This window comes from Ambystoma mexicanum, chromosome 2q, assembly GCF_040938575.1.
Source record: "Ambystoma mexicanum isolate Mex_15411 chromosome 2q, UKY_AmexF1_1, whole genome shotgun sequence".
NCBI lineage: Eukaryota > Metazoa > Chordata > Amphibia > Caudata > Ambystomatidae > Ambystoma > Ambystoma mexicanum.
This window is the reverse complement of record NC_090924.1, coordinates 42794727-42815700: the sequence shown is the minus strand read 5'-3', so window position 1 is coordinate 42815700 and position 20974 is coordinate 42794727.

Here is a 20974-nt window from a genome sequence, read left to right as displayed (position 1 = left end):
GTCTTAGGAGATGTAGCAAAATCATTTGTGCCATTTTGGGGCAGATAGCGAATTCTGAAGATATCAGAAGACTAGCGAGAGTACTGGAGAGAACCATCAACCGGACCATGGACATACTCTATAATATGACATTAGAACAGAAGGCGATAAGACTAGTAGCACTTCAGAACCGGATGGCATTAGATGTCATTCTGGCTGAACGTAGTGGAGTGTGTAAATTGGTGGGGTTCGCTTGCTGTGTTTTCGTGTCAGATTCCTCCCCAACTATCTTCAAGGCAATACAGAATCTGCACATCCTTAGTTCAGAAGTGCATGTTCCCGAGGGAAACTGGGATCTTAGCGCTTGGTTCTGGGACTTCTTGAGATCTTGGGGTTGGAAGGTGCTTTTGGTTTTGCTGATCATTTTGGGAATTCTGTTATTCCTTTGCTGTTGTATCCAGTGTTTACCTAGTATGTGTTCGATGCTAGGGGGATGTTGCGGACAGGCGATAGGTACAATAGGACATAAAGTGTATGCCCCAGGTAAAACCTCCAAGGAATATGTGTTAAAAGACATTTTTGCGAAGGATCTAATGGCAATAGATATTTCTGACAGCGATTCAGGGTGCATGGACGATGATACATGGAGTTGTTTGCAAATAGACCAGAAGTAGTTTAGCACTTGGCATAGGCCAAAAGGAGGGTTTGTCAAATGGGAAATTATATCGTGCCTCCTATTGAAATGAGTATATGTATATAGGGCTATGCCAAGCTGCTGTCAAGCTACTTGGGAAGAAATTTGTGTTGCAAGGTCCCGACCTTAGAATCAATGTAAGCTGCCATTTTAGGTTAATCCGCCATTTTAGGTTCTCTCTGCAAAGTCACCCTGTGAGCTAAAATGGTGGACAGTATCACTCCGAAAATGTATCATGGCCGTCTTGACCTCTATGTATAAACTAATGTGTAACTAGCCTGCAGGCCATTTGTTAGGATCATGAACTGAGACCTTGTCCTTCGTTGACCTGTGTGTAAAGGATTACTTGTGACAATGAAACTAATCCACGAGCGTATGTTAAGAACAATATATCCAAATACTGAACCAAGAACACTTGTTTAACTACATTGTATTAATGTTTGAGAAGACTCTATGAGGAATCCTAAAATACACTGTTGCTGTGTAGGCTTGTTGACAAATGTATTAAAAGCAAACCTTAAGCGTATAGATGTGTGAACCCAGCATGAACCCATCATGTTTTCAAAAGTATAAAAGGTGTGACTATTCTAATATACAGTCCCACTCACTGAGCACACCAAACCACGCTGGAGTTCGTTGTGTTGTACTGAGGGCCGATAGCTATCTGTTACTTTTGTCCTTTGAAACTGTTCAGTATAAAATAAAAGATCTCTGTATGTTCCTTTGTAATGCGTGTTCGGTGTATTTCCTTTTGGGGTACTCAGCCTCGATATTTTCTCTTTGTTTTCACAACATGGAAATCGGGCCGCATCTCCTGCAAACCTGCATCACTGAACACTGCAGCCTTGTCCTGCGAGGGCTTTAGACAAGCGCTCGCCCAGATATGCCCATTGAACAGCCCTCAGCTATGGAGTCTGTCTGCCAGCTCACTAAAAATCACTGTCCCTTACAGTACAGTGTCCTATACCTTCCTGCTGGTTCGTCTCAGCCCAGCATTCAGAGATGTCTCTGGATGTCTCTCTCTGTATGTTTCTGAATGTGTGACCCAGCTACATCCACCCAAGTCCTCATAGTACCTCTCGCTGCCAAAGAAAATACTTCCCAACTAGAACCACCCACATCACTCGATCTGCTCCGTGTTTTCCCCATTAACTGTCCTGCTGAACAAAATCTCTTACTTTTGCTTCCACAATATTTTTTTTCAGCAGAGCAGAAATCCATATTGTCATCACCCAGAATGAATCTAGCTTGCACGTTTATTTTCTAATGAAGCAGAGTCTCATGCATTTCGAATTTGGATTTAGGTTTTTCCATGTAGACTACTTTGCATCCAATGTTAAGGACACGGGACATGTTACTATAGTTGGATAAAGTTAGTATGTTAATGTATATTAGTTATTAAGTTTGGTGCAAATTCAGTCAAATGGAATATTATCCTGAAATGAAACAAATTTAAAACATGCTCTACATTGCTGAACACTGTACATGTCCCATTTGGCGCGCTGGTTGCATTAGCAACCTATGCCTTGCATATGTTTGTATTTTTATACTTCTGTATAAAGCCCAAACTAAAACCACATGTGCATGCTAAGCTATTAAACCCCTTCAAATGAAAGCACCCCAGCCATTCAGAGCCCCCACTGACTCCTACAAGCCCTGATTTGGATTGCCCTGATATTGAGGAGTTGCAGTTACCTTTTTCAGAATGGGTTTACACTATTGGATCTACACTTGTACACCAGAGTACAGAGGAATGGGGCTGAAAGCACGTTCAAATTGACAAGTTTCCTCATCAAAGAATGGTGGAAACTTTGGGGAGTTTATGTGAAAATCATAAATGTGGGTGTTCTAAATACTCAATTTGAGCCACTCACACACACCATGGAAGTCGGGGATGAGGAAGATAAGGTATGGGATAATCCTGATCTCGTTGCTGCACCCAATAAAAGAACGCTCTTACAATGGCAAGAACATGGCTCTCCCTGGATTTGAGAGCCTGTAATGGAAGGATAAAAGGAGATTGCCCCGCTGCGGACACCTTTGCAACTGGGAAAAAGTCAAGCAGTATTGATGACATACTTCTCTATCTGACAATGGGGCCTACTATTCAGGAATTGTTGATGCTCCACAAGGATGATAGTCATCATTGTCCACTATATTTAAAACTTTCGTTTTCCCAAACATGACCGTCAATAACCCAACCCACTAAGACTAGGAGTGGTATCCAGTCTTTATAACAACATTTTTATGTAGACATGCACATATAAAAAAATGCTAAACCATAATGAAAATGTATGTGGGTGAGGGGTAAAGGGTTAAATATTGTAGGGAAACGGTTGGGTGGGTTTTTAGTGGTGGGAAACAGTTGTTTGGATGGTCCCATCCCAAAAAATTGTTATGTTTTGTTGTTTTAAGTATAAATGTATGTGTTATATAATATGTTGTAATAAAGAAATGTAACCACTAGGAGTAACTCCCTGATAACCATAAGCACTTACTCAAAGTTGTCAACATTCAGAAGAAGAATGTAGTGAACCAAATCTAGAGAGTTCCTCTTCCATTTCTGGAGAATGTGCTCACAGTGAATATATTCATAATTTGGAGCTCCTTACAAACTTTGTAGAAATGGCCAAACAGTTATCCCTTTAGTTACATTGTCTGCGGTTGTGTTAAAAGTGCCATGAAATACAAATAAATACATGGGTTGACAAAGAATGTAAAGCAGCCAAAAAATATCTTTTAGATCAGATTTTAAATGTAGAGGACAATTAGACTTCAAAAATAGCCAATGCGAGACAGGCTCATAAAACATTGATTAACCAAATAAAGAAGAAACATGCCCAGGATAACTGGGAGGAGCTTCTGTGCGCAATCAACGAGGAAAATGTTACATTCTGGTAACTGGTCTCATTGGGTACCAATAAGGAAACCCATAACATGCAGGGTAGTATCCCTGATTCTAAGTGGCTGGAGTACTTTGGGGCACTTTATCGGGAAAGCAGAAAACCATATTTACAAGATTGTTCTGCTTACGGCCCTATACGAGTGTGTAGAGACTCCTAGCTTCTCTATTGACAATATTATAAAGGACATTTTAGCACACAAAAAATAACAAGGCTCCAGGCAGAGATAAGTTTCCTGCAGAACTTTTCAAAACAAAAAATTCTATCTGGGCGCCCTATCTTCAACACTTGTTTAATGCAGTCACTGCAGGATCACTAATACCCAAATCGTGGACAAAGATGGAAACGGAGGATGGGGCATGATAAGCCCAGTAATTACCGCCTGATCTCCCTTTTAGATTATGCAAGTCCAACTTGAGGAGTGGGTGAGGACTCATGAGATTATCAGCCACCTGTAGACAGGGTTTAGACAAAAGATAGGCACTTTTTTTTAATCAATGTTTTAAGTTGTACGCATGTATCCAGATATATGTGGCTCTAATGAAAAATAGGCTATATGTCATGTTTGTTGATTTAAAAACCACTTTTGATGCTGTTCCTACACTACAGCTATGTGAAATTCTGAAAATTATTGGACTGCCATTGGACTCTTGACAATTAGTTATTTATATATGAACAATGAGGCTGTGATTAAATGGGGCTTTGCAGTTGAAATTAACTCCTCTTTTGATTTGCTAAAAAGCATCCATCAGGAGTGTGCCCTCGCCCCATTGCTTTTATGCATTCATATTAATGGGGTGTTTGACAACGTGTTGGGGAGATTGTCTGATGCCCCAACACTTGGAATTGACAAATTCCCCCTGCTTGTGTGTGCAGATAATGCCATTTTAATATCATTAAATCCCTCTGGATGTTAGTAAAACCAAGTCAATATTTATTTCTCTTCCAGGTTATAAACACATGCAAATTGAATAAAGAATTGGAGTGAATCTTGATGCAGCAAGTGCAAATGATCAGAGCTACGCCCAAAGATAGTTGGAGTGCCCACTTAGAAAAAGCCAAATTAGTGTTAAATCTGTATATTGCTCCCACCAATTCTTTGTCAAGAGAGTATGGGCAAGGAGAGATTAGACCTGCTCTCAACGTGTACGAATTACATGCCAGGCCCGCAGCAGTGTATGGCTAGGCACTGTGGGGAAATCACCAGTGTACTTCTTTTTCCCTATCTGAAAACACATTTTTAAACAAATTTTAAGATTACCAAAGAGTACACCAATACAGATGCTGATATTTAATGAAACATCCAAGACATTGATTATCTTATAGCACTTAAGCCATTATTGTACTGGGTCATCTTTGGGGTATCCCGTCTCTTGTATAGTATAAACTAGCTCTGTAAGATATCCTGGAGAAGGGCTGTGGTTCTAAAATCCCATGGTACAATCCATTAATTCGTATAATCTTATATTGAACATCCAGACATTTTGTCAAATCTGTCAAATCTGTCCCTAATTGGGAAACAGGTAAAAGGATTATTAAACTCTGCTTTCACGTTTATATCTTATTGGGATTTGAAAAGTACTCCCTAAAGAATTACCTATCACTGCCCTATATACACTCTCTCTTTAGATTACATTCAGGTTTGATCTACTTCCCCTAGCAAGCCTCCTCAATGTGTGTGCCTTTCAGTTACTTTCTTCTATGTCCTCTTTATATTAGACTAAGGAGATTCTACTTAAGACCTATATGTATTATGAATAACAGCCACTGCATGACAGGCCCAATTTGATTATGTAAAGAGACAGTTGATCAAGCATTAGTATGTATAGTAGCTGAGTACATTCATAGAGTGTGTTTAATGAGAAATCATTATTTAGATGCATGTCTGTGAATACAATGTTAACTATGCCTTGACTGTGCCCTGTGAGTGTTTTTATGCATATCCCCTATTCATGAATTACAAATGTTCTCCTTTTAGGACTATGTCTCATTATGAGTTTGGTCAGGAATTGGCGGTAATTCTGCTATCGTGGACTTACCATTACTGATGTGTCGTGCAGCGGAATTCCCGCCGTGTTCCAACATGGCTGGTGCATGCACACAACAATGGCACCAAAAAAACAATGTTGAGGTGGAATTACCTCCATAAATGTGATAAATTACTGTTACCGGTGTGAAAATTCCTCCTGCAGAAAATGATGGGGTTACATCAGGGACAAGGTGATGGCTGTGGGCCATGTGCAACATGAAACTGATGAAATGAAGAAACGCTGGAATAACCTGAAGGCCAGGGTAAGGAGTTTCATCTCCATCCCCCGAAGAGAGACTGCAGCCACTGGTGGCAGGAGTGTGCAACCCCTTCAACTCACACTCTGGGAGGAGATGGTCAGTGAAATACTGCACATAGCTGGCATTGATGGTGTGAGCACAGCAGAGATCAGAGCCAGCAGCCAAGCTGAATAAGGTGAGTACTTGAGTGAATGAGTGCCCAATAGATGTACAACCATGAAGGCATACACAAATGCAGTGACTGCCATGTATGCATGCAACAACAACCGCAACATTGCATGAAGCATCCATGTGAGACAGCAGTCCAGAACTATATGAGTAACTGAAGCCATGACACCGCAAACATGGCAACAAGGCAGGATGGGGAGGAGATGAGGCAGCCAAGCACCATCATGGCACATCCACGATGCACTACACTACAAACGTTGGCTGCACACTGGTCACCCATGAACAGTCAACACAGCAATGACTGAGTCCATGTACAACAATGAACACCAGCAGACAAGTGTATCAGCCTTACAAGCCCAGCAACTGCAACGTACCACACATCAACATAAGGATGATCTATCAAGTCATTATAACCCTTACAGAACACGATAGTGACCAATCAGCTGACTGCACCACATGCACACAATGCATCAACAGTTTCAACATTAATGTGTACAGGTTGTCCAGTGGGACAATCAGGCCCAGGTATGGATGATGGGAACAAGCAAGTCACCTCACACCAACCACATGGACGACCTGACTCAACACTTGCTACTCCTACACTGACAGTCACATGAGTCTTCACCCCCTGCAGGCGCAATACACTGTGAGGGCAAAGTACAAGTGACAGTGAATGTTGACTTGTCATGTAAAACAAAACAATGTATTAATGCACATATCAATGTTCCTATACAGGCACTCAAGACACACAGGAGCCATCCAAGGAGGCCAGACCATCCTATACACCAGCACAGACAGGTGTCCCCAAGTCAAGTGGACAGGATAGGCCACAGAGCGACATCATGTCGCTCAAAAAGAGTCTCCATGAAATTGGACCACCTACTGCCACATCCACTATGGCAAAGTACACAGGCACAAGGCCTCAACAGGCCACACATGTGCATGCAGCTACACCAGCAACAGGTGCAACTACCACAGCTGGGGAGTCAGTGGACCCACACATGGGCTTGAGTGTGAACGACAGTCTGCAAGACCAACAGCCCATGGCTGTCACAGCAGATGTGCACGCAGAGTCAACTAACAAACCATCAAGCCCTGCAAATTCACTGCTCCGGCATTTCTCCCATGAGTCCTCACCCCTGAGCAGCTTCTTACCACTACACTCACCTCCTTCCCCACAGGCATCCCACCATCCACTGGAGTTTGAACAGGACATGTCCACTGATGATCATGCTGAGGCAACCCAAACTCTATCACAGGATGTTTGTCCATGGCCATGCACAATCCCCACAGCCAGTTCGGCCCCCACAATGCAGGCCATCTGGGACAGACACAACCGCATCAAGCAGGGACAGGGCTGGATGCACGCAATTACACAACAACAATTAAAGGATTCCCTGGCTATGCCAGATGTCATTCAGGGGTCAGTAAGATGGATGTCCTGGGCCAGATACGTCCTTGTGAGCCAGAGGATATTCACATGAATTTAAGATAAAACATGCTCCTGAACTAGGCCATGATAGTGGTGATAGTGTCTTACAATTTTTTGATAAATGCATTACATAGACTACCACTAGAGAAGAATTCATATAATCTCCCACATTTCAAAATGTTGCATTGTAATGAAATAAGTGTGGCAAAAACTGCTGATGAGGATATAGATACAAAAGCAAATATTGCAGTAAGGGCCTGATTCACAGAGCATTTCCTTATGGGATTGCACCATAATGCTTATATGAATCAGGCCCAAATATAATTTTGAATTCACTTTACCCATTTGCACTAAAGTCCATTATTTTATGTTAGCTAATACATCTCTGGGGTGACATTTTAACAGAGAAAATAACATTGTCATAAAAATGCTCTCATGTACAGAATATGGATTGTGCAAAGCATTAGACATTTTAACAGACAAAGCCTTGTACAGAGAACATCTGAGAAAGGTTACCTATCTGGCTAAACTTTGGTCCAGCTTCATCTAAAATAAAGTACCTACATCATACAAAGAAATTGAATATCTAGCTGAAGAAAATCCCAACAGCCAAGGCATCTTAAAAACTAACATCATTGACAAATACTATTCAAAGAAAAGTTCTTTTGTGCAAAGTATATGTTGGTGTAGGGGGCGTGGCTATGAGGGCCATGTAGGAGGACGTGATCTGGAGGAGCTCCCGTGATCCTGAAATGATCCAGGCGACAAAGTGCGCAACGATGGGCCGACGACCGCTGAAAATACACATGTCGGTGTGTGAATGATTGGGCCACGCTTGGTGAACTTCTGGAAGGTGTAGGAAGAACGGCGACAGAGATCTGTGCGAAAAGGATAAGGAACGCCAGAGACAAAAGACGACACAAAATGGCCGACCAATGTCCGGAACAAAGGAAGGAGCAGGCCGCACGGTGACCGAGCGAAAGAGGCGTACTGGGTGCCCACTTGTCATTTGTGCAAAATACAGTTCCTCTGGGTCATGTCGAATAGAACGGTGAGGCAGAAGGCGAAAAAGCCCACCTTAGACGACTTCGCTAAAACGTCCCCTGGTAAAGACAATACCAAGAGCAGGGATAAGCTGCCTGCAAGCGGCATGACGACAACGGGTGCTAACCAATAAGTCCTAGCTGCGATTGTGGACCTAAAGGCGTCCTGGGAATCTAAACTCGAAATAGCCGTCACTGAACTGAAAAAAGCACTGGACCTCAAGGTCGGAGAGGTGCAGGAGGATGTTAATCTACTCCGACAGGACCTCAGGGCCTTGGCGGAGCGCACAGAGTCCCTTGAGAAGGAAGTTAGCCCGAATACCGTGGATTGTGCCTCCCATAAGACCGAATTGCATGCCCTGATACAAAGAGTGGGCAACTTGGAGAGCAGAGCGGAGGAGGCGGAAGGACGCGCCCGACGAAACAACATCTGCATCGTGGGCCTGCCGGAGGGATTGGAGGGCCACAATCCCACGGAATTTATTGAGTCCATGCTACTGCAAGAGATACCCAGAGGTGCCCTATCTCAAGGATTTGCGGTGGAAATGGCACATAGAGCTCTAACAAGGAGGCTGTTGCCGGGAAACCCGCCTAGGCCGGTGATAGCCAAAATTCTTAATTACCGAGATCGGGAGAGGATATTGGAACACTTTTGCAAGGGAGGAACGATTACACGAGGAGCGGCAAACATCACGGCCTACCCGGACTATACCCTGTCTGTGCAGCGTAGCCGCATGACCTTTGGGACGGTAAAGCAGAGATTGAGAGAGGGGGGCCACAAATATATGTTACTGTATCCGGCAAAATTGAAAGACATACATAAACACAAAACTTTGTTTTTTGAGACCCCGGAGGATGCCATGGGATGGCTCGATGCGCAGGGATGTCCCCAGGAGCCAGAAGTTCGTACGGAGAAAGAGCACGGAAGAGATAAGTAATGCACGAGGAAGGTGCCACAAGATGGCGTGGCACGTGGGACTTGAATATAATCATTTGCGCAGCCTTCAGTAGAGAAGGTCAGACTATTGCACTAGATGCTATGAGCACTGTAGTTATTATGGAAATAATGGGAGCCTTACAGAGCGGATCTCTTTACCCCACAACAATTTTAGTTAAGTGGCCATTAGGGCGACTTCACCCTACTGAGCTCTGTGTGTTGTTTGGTGCTTGCAGGGCTAGATGTGGGGGTGCCTGAGTTCCGAGAACGGAGCTGGGCAGCAGTTGGGGTGTGTGGTGTTGGGGAAGGGACGGGTGGAGGGAGGGGAGGGAAGTTGGGAATTTGCTGTGTACATAGTTATAGATAGTTTGAGCTGGTACAAGAAGCTACAAGTAAAGATGGAGAGGTGTATCTGTATCACGTGGGCAAGGGGGATTCGCTACACGGAAGGCAAGAAGACACTCATGTGCCATGGGGGACCTTAAGATCGTAACATGGAATGTCAGGGGACTTAACAGTTACTTAAAGAGAAACAAAGTCATGATGTACTTGAAAAGACAGAAGATTGATATTGCGTTGTTGCAGGAAACACATTTGACCCGGCAAAAATTGGAACTGGTGCGGAAGAAGTGGAGAGGTACTGTAGTAGGCTCTCTGTATTCTGCCTACGCTAGGGGAGTGCTGGTCTGGGTGGCACTGCACGTTCCGCTCCAACTTACACAAGAAGTGGTGGACACGGAGGGGAGGTTGGTCATATTGAATGCTTTGGTAGAGAATAGAGAGGTGTGCATTATAAATACGTATGCCCCCAACCAAAACACTGCGGCATATTTTAGAACCCTGTGTATTCATCTGGGCGCGAGTATGGGAGGAGCGGTTATCTGGGGAGGGGATTTCAACTGCGTGCTCAACCCAAAGGCAGACAGATCTGATGGGAAGATTGATAGGCCCACCCCGGCGGCCAGGGTATTGCAGGCATTACTAGACGACTTTGGGCTGGCAGATGTTTGGAGGCTGAAACACCCTAATGAAACACAGTACTCGCATTACTCAGCTCCGCAGCAACTGCACACGAGACTTGATTACTTTTTTGCCATGCCAGATGTGGTGATAGAGACCACCCAAATAGACTATAGAGCGAGGGTCCTGTCAGACCACTCGCCTCTGGTGTTGAGTTGGCAGTACTGCCGCCCCAGGGCGCGGATACCGACATGGCGCCTCTGGCCGGAGGCGCTCCAGGACCCGGTCTTCAGGGAAGATATCAGGGATGCGATCATACAGTACTTTGAGGTAAACACAGGCAGCGTAGACTCAGCGTGCATGCTCTGGGAAGCCTTTAAGGTAGTATTGTGGGGTGATGCTATTGCTAAATCAAAAGGCCTACAGGGTGGGGTTCTAACGGAACTAGAGGAAGCGGAAGAGAAACTGGAGCGGGAAAGCAACAGGGCGGGAGGGGATGCGGAACTTGTACTCGAGTTACAGCAGAGGTGTGCAGAGCTTTGGGAAAGGCTCTGCAACCTTAACTATAAGAAGTATGTCGAGAGGCAACATGCAGGAGGGGATAAAACTGGCCGCTTGTTGGCATGGTTATATAAGAGCGAAACCCCCAGGCCCCCGATTAGGACAATAACTAGAGAAGACGGGGAGGTGGTTGACACCCAAGAGGGAGACAACGAGGCATTCTTGGACTATTATAGGACATTATATGAGGACAGAGGAGGGGACAATCGAGAGGAGATTAGAGAAACTCTAAAAGACATGGAATTACCTAAGATCAGTGCTGAAGAAAGGGTGGAGCTGGACGCACCGATTACCTTAGAGGAATTCGAGGAGGTGGTGAAGCAGCTGCCCACCTGTAAGACCCCGGGCGTGGACGGATTCCCTGGCGAGTTTTATAAAACATATAGAGATGAAGTACTCCCCCCTATGCTAGAGATGCTCAATGAGTCTTTTGAGATGGGCCGGCTGCCTGAATCGCTTAGAGAAGCGCTAATTGTGCCGCTCCCTAAACCCAACAAGCCAGGGCATAGCTACGGCTCCTATAGGCCGTTGTCAATGTTGAACCAGGATAGCAAGATATTGACGGCGGTCCTGGCCAATAGGCTGCGTAGAGTTATTAGCAAACTGATACACCCGGACCAGACAGGTTATGTCCCCAACAGAAATATAACCCACAACCATAGGCGACTCCACCGGGTGATTGAAGAGGGAAACAGGAGCGAGGGGGAAATGGCGGTGGTGTCCCTAGATGCAGTCAAAGCTTTTGATTCAGTGAGGTGGCCATGGTTGCTGGAGGCCCTGGAAGAATACGGGATGGGGCCGGGTTATGTTAGGTGGGCAAAATTACTATACAGTGAACCACTGGCCAGGGTGCGCACACGATCGGTGATATCTGAGAGATGGCAACTCAGTAGAGGCACCAGACAAGGGTGCCCCTGGTCCCCGATGTTATACATTCTAGCCCTGGAGCCCCTGGCAGTGTACCTCAGACAACAATATGACATGGTTGGTATTGAGGTAGGGGGAGAGAAACACCTAATATCCTTGTATGCTGACGATTTACTACCATACTTGAAATATCCGGAGGAAAATCTTCAGTATATTCTAGAGGTTATGGAAAGGTATGCAGAACTGTCCGGCATAGTGGTGAACCCCAAAAATTGAGCATGTTCCCATTGGGGAGCTACATAGGAGCCCCTCTGGAGCGGTTGCCAGTGCTGTCCGTACCTTGGGCGGCTGATTCCTTCCGCTACCTCAGAATAGATGTGTATCATACGGTGGAGGAGGAACACTTGCATAATACCGAGGTGGCTGTGAAAAAAATCTGAACAAGTATGAAGTTTTGGGAGATGTTGCCGCTGGCGATGATGGGACGGGGGCAATGCTCAAAATGGTGGTCCTGCCCAGGCTGTTACATTTCTTCTGTAATATACCATACTTGATACCCAAAAAGTTTTTTGTCAAACTAAATAGCATGTGCAGGGACTTCCTATGGCATTGCACTCGCAATAGAGTGGCGCTATGGAAGCTGCAAAACTTCCATGATAGAGGGGGCATTAAGCTGCCAAATTTTTAGGCCTATTATGTAGCTAGTCAGTTGCAATATGTAACCAAATGGCTTTCTGATGAGGTAACGCCTGAATTTAGGCTGTTTGGGCAGGTCTGCACCCGGTTTTACCTAAAGGAGATTATCTGGGTGCCTAGACTTGAAATGAAAGAACGCCCGGGTATGATGTTGCTTGGTTGGAAGATGTGGCGCAGGGTATGCCGACTGATGGAGTACCCGTACCCGTGTTCCCCACAGGTACCGCTAGTCGCATTAGCTGGGGGAGACAACCAACTCAGAATGATAATTAGGACCTATTGGGAATCGGTCGGGCTGGTCACATTGGGAGATGTATGGCAAGAGGGGATCATTAAAGATTTTGAAGAACTGGGAGAAGAGGCAGGTTTGCACAGAGGCCAATATGTCACGTATCTTAGGCTAGTTCAGATTATTCGTAAAACCTGTCCAGAGACTTTACTGGCGGAGGAGCCAGACATCCTAATGGGAACAATATATGACATATCAGAAGGAGGGCACGAGATCTCTAGACTGTACGAGATGGTGATGACCCGGATGGGGTAGGATTTGACTCATTTGAGGCTGGACTGGGAAGCGGTGGTGGGGGCACAGATGACCGATGGGATGTGGGAACGTGCTATGGGATACCACAAGAAAGTGTCCAGAAACGCCAGATTGCAGCAGATACAGTTATACATAACGCATAGAGCCTATATGACCCCGAAGAGAATATATAAGTTTGTAAATGCAGGAAGACAAGCATGCCCAAAATGCGATGTAGAAGATGCTGATATGACACACATATTCTGGTCTTGCCCAGTGATTGAAGCTTTTTGGGGGGAAGTGGCACAGAAACTAGCGGATAAAGGGGTCATGCTCAACATAGATACAGCCTGGGCCTGCCTGTTGGGAGGGTTTCCCAGACCACGGAATACTAAACATGTTGGGAAACTGAGGGACCTGGCATATGTGCTTGCTAAAAGAAGGATTGCCATGGGCTGGAAGCAGTGCCACAAGCCACGGGTTGAGGTATGGTGGTGGGATTTGCAAAAATGGGTGGAGGCTGAAACGGTAGTGTGGCAGGAGGCATGTAGCAAGTGCGGGGAAGAAGAAGTGGGTAACCTGATGGCTTGGAGAGTGTTAATAACAGGACTGTTTGGCACAATAATGGATTCTGCAGCTTCGGAAGGAAGCGATACCCGGCCACACGCAGCAGATACAGAATGAGAAACGCAAACAAGCTCTTGAGGGGGGAGGGATTTGGGGAGCAGTAATGTGCGTTAATTGATGTTCACGAGTCTGCTGTAAATAATGCTGCAAGTTTGGTTTGTATTGTTTATTTGTTTTCAAAATAATAAAAAACCTTTTTAAAAAAAAAAGTATGTGTTTGTGTAAAGTAACAAATGATGTCTTGCAAGACTTTCAAATCCCAGACTAATCAACCATGTAAAATGATCCTTCAAATCTGTATTGAAAAGAAAGAAAAGAAGAAGACTTATTTTGTGAGCATGACATATTTTTGCTGCATCAGCTTCGCAAATGAGAAAATAAAACAATACAACAATACAATAATACAAACAAATGTTGGACGGTGGGCGTCATCAAGCAGAACAGATGGAAATTGGTAAAGAAACACCAGAATGGAAGTCAACCATATTTGGCAGGGAGCCACTCGGAGACCCACTTATTTAAAATGAAGCATTAAATGAAGCATAAATAGCAAGAACCAAAGAAGACAGCAGAATGGTGCAATCCAAGAAATGTTAACAATATTTATTAGTGCTCATATCACAGTTTAATGATGAAGAACTCAGCATGTACCTGGAAGTCAATGATGAAATGATTATGAATTATAAATGTGAAAATAAAAAATGCAATTGTAATAATTACACAACACCTGTTCTTGTTTTTTAATGGTACATCATGTTCAGTCAAAACAAATCTAATAAAAATATTGCACACATTTTTGCAAAGAAACACATAGAACAACCATTCATGTATTGTTCCAGGTTACAGTTCCTAGAGGTTTAGCTACTGAAAATATTGTAGGTATAACTTTGCACTGACAATTACTCCATCAATTTGATCCCCAAAACGAAGTAGAGTATGACAAATTGTCTCCAAAGTGTGCATTTGAAGTAGGGAGAATTCTACAACAAATGAAAGTTCTCCTAATAAATTAGGTAAGCATGATTTCTATACTAATGTTAGCCTTAATTCACCTCAGAATTCAAGAGGTTATTAGGACTGGTTATGAACAACTGTGTGGAGGAAAACATATCGGTGTATTTGTTGGTCTCTTATAGTTAAAACTAGTCAAAGGCCATCATATACCCAAATGATTAGGTCACAAAAATTGCTGTACCACACTTGCTAGTATATGGAATGTAAATCTGTGGCATACCCAGGGAACTTCTACAGAATACTCATCAATCTGCAGATTAAACATATGCTCAAATACTAAAAAACATAACAATTGTTGTACTTTCCGAAGAGTCAAAAACATTCATAAAATGCATACTTTTACACAAACTATATGCATACAATAAATCAGTCCCTCCAGTGAAGGACCAATTATCACAGAAAAATCAATGTTTGTGTTTCATGTCAACCTTTGCAGCCTGTGCTAATTTATTTGACAATGCTTCAAAATGAAGGGCAAGTCATAGGCTGTGTCAACTACATAGACACATTAGAAGTTCATACTCCCTGTGTGTCAACAAGCCGCTGGATTCTTAAATAATCTAGTGAAATGTCCATTCAACACAGATGAATTAGAAAATAACACTGACACTCTGTGTAAACTGCGGGGATAATTGTTAGATGCTACCATAACACAAAGCAAGGTTTATCTAATTGAGCATTGAGAATAGTTTTTGGTTTACAACGACATCCAAATGTAAATAATATCCAATTTAACATTATGCAATTTGACAGACTTTAAGAAATTAAAATATTTGCATGCACAGGAGCATGCATCCTTCTTTTTAAAGTTATATAGGTAAGAAGAGAACAATTCTGTCTGACTTTTACATATGTGTCACAATTCACGAGTCATAGGGTCTAACCCTTGACCATGCACTTGTAACCATTGGCAATACATTATTTTAAGAAGGTATGAGTTATGTAGCACTCTCATCTGTACATTCACTCACATGTTTATTTGTACAGAATTTTGATGCAAACAAAGCAGAATCAGGTACCCCTTGCATTCATACATATAACAGACTATGTGCATTGTACACTCCACACTTGCACATAACTATAACACAGAACCCATATCTCTCAATTTTCTGCTACTGCTTCACAAGTGCTTTTATTACTGTAACTTATTCCTGTGCCACACGTGTTCTTTGATTTGCAGCACTGCAAGCCTTTGCTCTTGCTGCAGGCCGCTTCCCAAAGGAGGAGGAGCTTGTTTTGCCACGTGACGCATCACATGACACGGACTGCCCTGAAAAGCACCGCACAGCCGCCCGAGCGGCGCTTCTGCTACTGCTTCACAAGTGCTTTTATTACTGGAACTTATTTCTGTGCCACACATGTTCTTTGATTTGCAGCACTGCGAGCCTTTGCTCTTGCTGCAGGCCGCTTTCCCCAAGGAGGAGGAGCTTGTTTTGCCACGTGACGCATCACGTGACACGGACTGCCCTGAAAAGCACCGCACAGCCGCCCGAGCGGCGCTTCTGCTACTGCTTCACAAGTGCTTTTATTACTGGAACGTATTCCTGTGCCACACGTGTTCTTTGATTTGCAGCATTGCAAGCCTTTGCTCTTGCTGCAGGCCGCTTCCCCAAGGAGGAGGAGCTTGTTTTGCCATGTGACGCATCACGTGACACGGACTGCCCTGAAAAGCACTGCACAGCCGCCCGAGCGGCGCTTCTGCTACTGCTTCACAAGTGCTTTTATTACTGGAACTTATCCCTGTGCCACACGTGTTCTTTGATTTGCAGCACTGCAAGCCTTTGCTCTTGCTGCAGGCCGCTTCCCCAAGGAGGAGGAGCTTGTGTTGCCACGTGACGCATCACGTGACATGGACTGCCCTGAAAAGCACCGCACAGCCACCCTTGTGGCGTTAAGCCCTGGAAGCAGTAAGGGCTGGAGCCGCTGTTGTGCTGTTTGGCTGTGTCCGTGTCCTTGTGCTGTGAGTACTCCAGTTTGGAGGTACTTAGTTCTAACAGCTGTACAATCCCCCAATTGTCACAAAGGTAAGGGGGGGGAGACAGACTCTGGCAGCTCCTTAAGCTGTCGGGCGTTCCTTACCCTGTGGCTGGATAAGTTGTGAACTCATGCTTGTATTATGAGAACCAAGTGCCTGTTGTATTCTATTAACAAGCGTTCTATTCTAACTTCGAAGGCACCTATTTCAAACGCTGTGTGTCTATTGTTGTGGTACCATTCAGAAAAATTCAGTTTTGTATTTTATCTAACTTTACAAATTTGAATTGTTGAGCTTTCCTAATTTTGTTTCACATGGCCTATTTATTAACTTCTGGTATGCCTCAAAATTTACGTCAGAAGGGCTTGACAATACCTGCGGCACGACTCCCTTGTCTCTCTCGCAGGATTGTCCATTTTCCTTGTTTTACTATGTTAGCCAGCTCCCATTGCACAAAGATTCCATCAACCCTTGAGCACATTAGTGAAGCTCACCCAGTTTTTGACACTCTGTCTCCTTATGAGCCCATAACGAAGGAACACACTAAAAGTGACGCTATGAGAGCGGCACACCCACTCTCAGACAACACAATGTTGCATACACCCTTACCATGTTTGACTACTAAAAGAAGAGGCGCTAAGAACTTAGCTAGACCTTTAAAGTCCTCTCCATGTTTTGAGCCTGAACTCTCAATACATGCTAGACACTCTGGTTCGAACAATTCGATACTGCAGGACTCTCAGAGCGTAATTAATCTTATTTCAGCCAGTTTACGCTCGGAGTGTTCACCAAGTTCCCCTTCAATTTCCTTTGTCTATCCGACTCCCCGCAGAGTCCAAATACAAGTCCCACAGGAACTTTCTTTTCAAAGTGCTGTGGGAAAACTCACTTTTCAGAATCCATCTAACACTTCATTATCTAATGAGGCGGACAAAATAAACGTGCCGTCTAAGAGCCTATCTTTTGTTGCAACAACATCACCAGTGCGGACTGTATTACCAGTTGACTCACATCTCCTCCCAGCTATCCTTCCAATAGAGGCCAGGGTTGCTCTTTCAACATCCGACATTACTTTGGCTGCTATGCAGCTAAATCTACAAAGTCTGTTCAAACTATTTGAATGTTTAGATGCCAAAGTTACTGCTCATTCAGTAGAAGCACACAAAACCCTAGTACTACTCAAGACTTTAGCTGATAATCTGTCATCAATTCCCTGCAATCCTTGTCCAACTAACACTGCTCATGATGACGATATTTCAATCGTGGCCATCGGATCAAGAAGTCCCCAGTCCCTTAATTTTCCACCTCCCCAGATTATACCTGCATTTGCGGATATTATTACTTCTGACGGACGACTGAATCCTGCCACCACTCATGATCCTGTGAATGACACACACACTATTCTCCCAACTGATCCTTCTACCCTAGTGCTCTCACCCCCCTCAGTCCCTATGTCTGCTTCGATTACTGTTGAGAAAGGAAATGATATTCCGTCCCCTCCAGCAAGAAGAAACAGAAAAAAGACCTCCAAAATTTCTTACAATACCCAGAAAAAAAACAAGAAAAACTCTAACCTGTTTGCTCTGACATTACAGAAGCAAACCATGAAAACTTTCTTTCAAACTTTGATCCCGGTATCTGAGTCTTTGGTAGCTAGACAATCCTCTCAAGATTCAATACAAACGCCAGTGTCTAAACAACTTTCACCTACGCTGGCTCCCGATTCAGCTTCTACTATTAGTAGTGTAAATTCTTGTCCCCTGTCCCAAGCCCCAATTGCTTCTTTGGCGACTAAGCAACCTCTCGATTCTACACGACCGATAGCAATATCTACTTCTTTAGTGCCTCCCACCCCTGGTCTGCAGAATCCCAATCCCATTTTGGGACTTACTACTGTACCCCTAACTAATATTGTAGTGCCCTCTCCAAACCTGCTTTTAATTGCCCCACCTCCATGTCAGAGCCCTTTACAGTCCAATATTGGGTCTATTATCCCAGTGTTGCCTCCAGTGCCTATTACTACCATGGCCTCTAGCCATCCTCCTTTAGATGCTTTGATTCGTGAACTTGAGTTAGCCTCCACTTGCCAATTTCCAAACAATTGCAAAGGCCAAACAAATCTAGTTCTTAGTGACAAAATTGTGTCTTCAGCCACCAAAAAGAGCATCGACTCTTCGACCACAATCTCAGTGGAACAAATACGTGAGGCTGTAGATGCATATTTGGCCTCCTGCTCTCAGCCTATCCCTTCTAAGCTTCCTCAAAAATCAAGTGGTCCAATTTTGTCTCTGAGCCAGTGGCTCTTACCGAGTTCTATGCCAACATCCATAGTAACTCAACAATCTTCTTTGCGTACTGACAATCACCCTCATGCTATCCCATCTCACGCTTCAGATCTATCTAAACCTAATCTAAACGACCCTTTTCATGCTGTTAGCTACAATTCCCGAAATAATACTCCAGCGGTATCCACTTCTCATCCCTTGGCACGGCTTAAATGTCATTCTTTAATTTTGAAGTGTCGAGGAGGAAATTTTGGCACCTACGATTTGAACCGTCGTAGTGTGCTCAACATTTTCTCTGAAGTGGTGGAGCTCGAAGACATAAATTCGAGTGATATTGAGCAGATTGAATTTATTTCTGAGAATACTTGTTCAGTGGTGCGTTTGTGGATACCTTCGGGTATCGTTCTCAATACCATCTGGAAATCAAAAATGCAATTATTTTCAATGGGTTTCTTATTAGCACAAGACCCAGCATTTATGAATGAGGGCTCTAATGTAAAGCAACCATCTAATCAATCCAGCACAAGCTTCCCTTTGATTCAGAATATTGGTCGTGCCGAGTCATTTATGTCATAACCATTAGAAACATCTAGAGACCATCTCATTAATGTTGCTAGTTGGAACACTAGAAGTTATACACATCTACAAACCTCCATTGCTAACTTTCCAGCTGTTATGAAAATAATGTCATTACAGGAAACCTGGCTCCTGCAAACACCTGTATGGAACAATTACGAGATTGTTCTCCTTCCAGCCATTGCGAGTCAAAGAGGTCAACCATCATCAGGATTATTGACAGGAGTGAACATATCCAGTGGTTTCGCCATTGAAGCCTGGGATTCTGTTTCTGCCTTTATCCAACTTGTCAAGATTACATGTCCAGCACATACTATTGCATTGATTAATATTTATCGCAATCCTTTAGGGTTGACTGATACTGCTTTTTATGCAGGTTTGTCCAGACTTTTAGATTTGGTACTCCTTTCCCAAGATATTACGGATTTCCTTATCGTAGGTGATCTTAACTTGGACTGTATTAATCCTAAAGGAAAAATCACAATGGAGAAGGTTAAGCGATGGACCTCCTTTATGTCAAATCGCCATTTTCACATGACCAATGGTGAAATTCAAGGCGATATTTCGGCTCAGCCCACATGGCATAGGGGTTCCATATCTACTACAATTGACTATATGTATACACATACCAACTTAACTGGACAAATAAGCACTTTTAAAATATTTCCACAAGTACATAGTGATCACCATCTACTAGTGCTTACAATTAAGTGGAATTATTCAAGTATCAAAAAGTCATACTATACGAACGACCTAATAGTCAATAATGCTAAAACGCGCTTTCGTTGGTCAAATAGTAACTTGTCATCTCTAGCTTGTCTAGTTATCTCAAATGATAGCTCTATTTATCCAAAACAGCATACTAACCTTCTCCTTACTTTTGATTCCTGTATGAAACCATATAAAAAAAAGAGCTTCATCTACACAAACATACCTTCAATCCACTAATTAAGGCTAAAAAGACTGAATATCATCGTGAAAAAAGAATGATTCTCAAAATGAATTTGCCTAATTTCATTCAACAGTTGCGAACCGTTAAAAGCAAATTCCAAAATTGGATGAAACAACATCGTGCACACATTTTACAAGTAGATGGTGAACATATGCTTAAATTAATAGCAAACAAGAATACGGCCGAAACTTGGGCAATTTTCAACCAATGTGCTAATAAATCTCAAGGTACTTTACAGGCCTCCAGTGTTACTGAGACCCAATGGATGAAACACTATTCTAGCCTATATGCAGACTCGTCGTTTGTGCCTCTGGTCAAGCAACCCAGTGATTCCGAGCATTGGTCTCTTGCTTGTTCCCCACTTATACTTGAAGAATACATCAGACATATTAGCTCTTCTTGGGCTAAAGACCCGGATGGCCTTAGTAATCATATGTTTAAATTGAACCCTACAAAGTGGGCTGAAATATTAAATAATCTCTTCCAATCTATC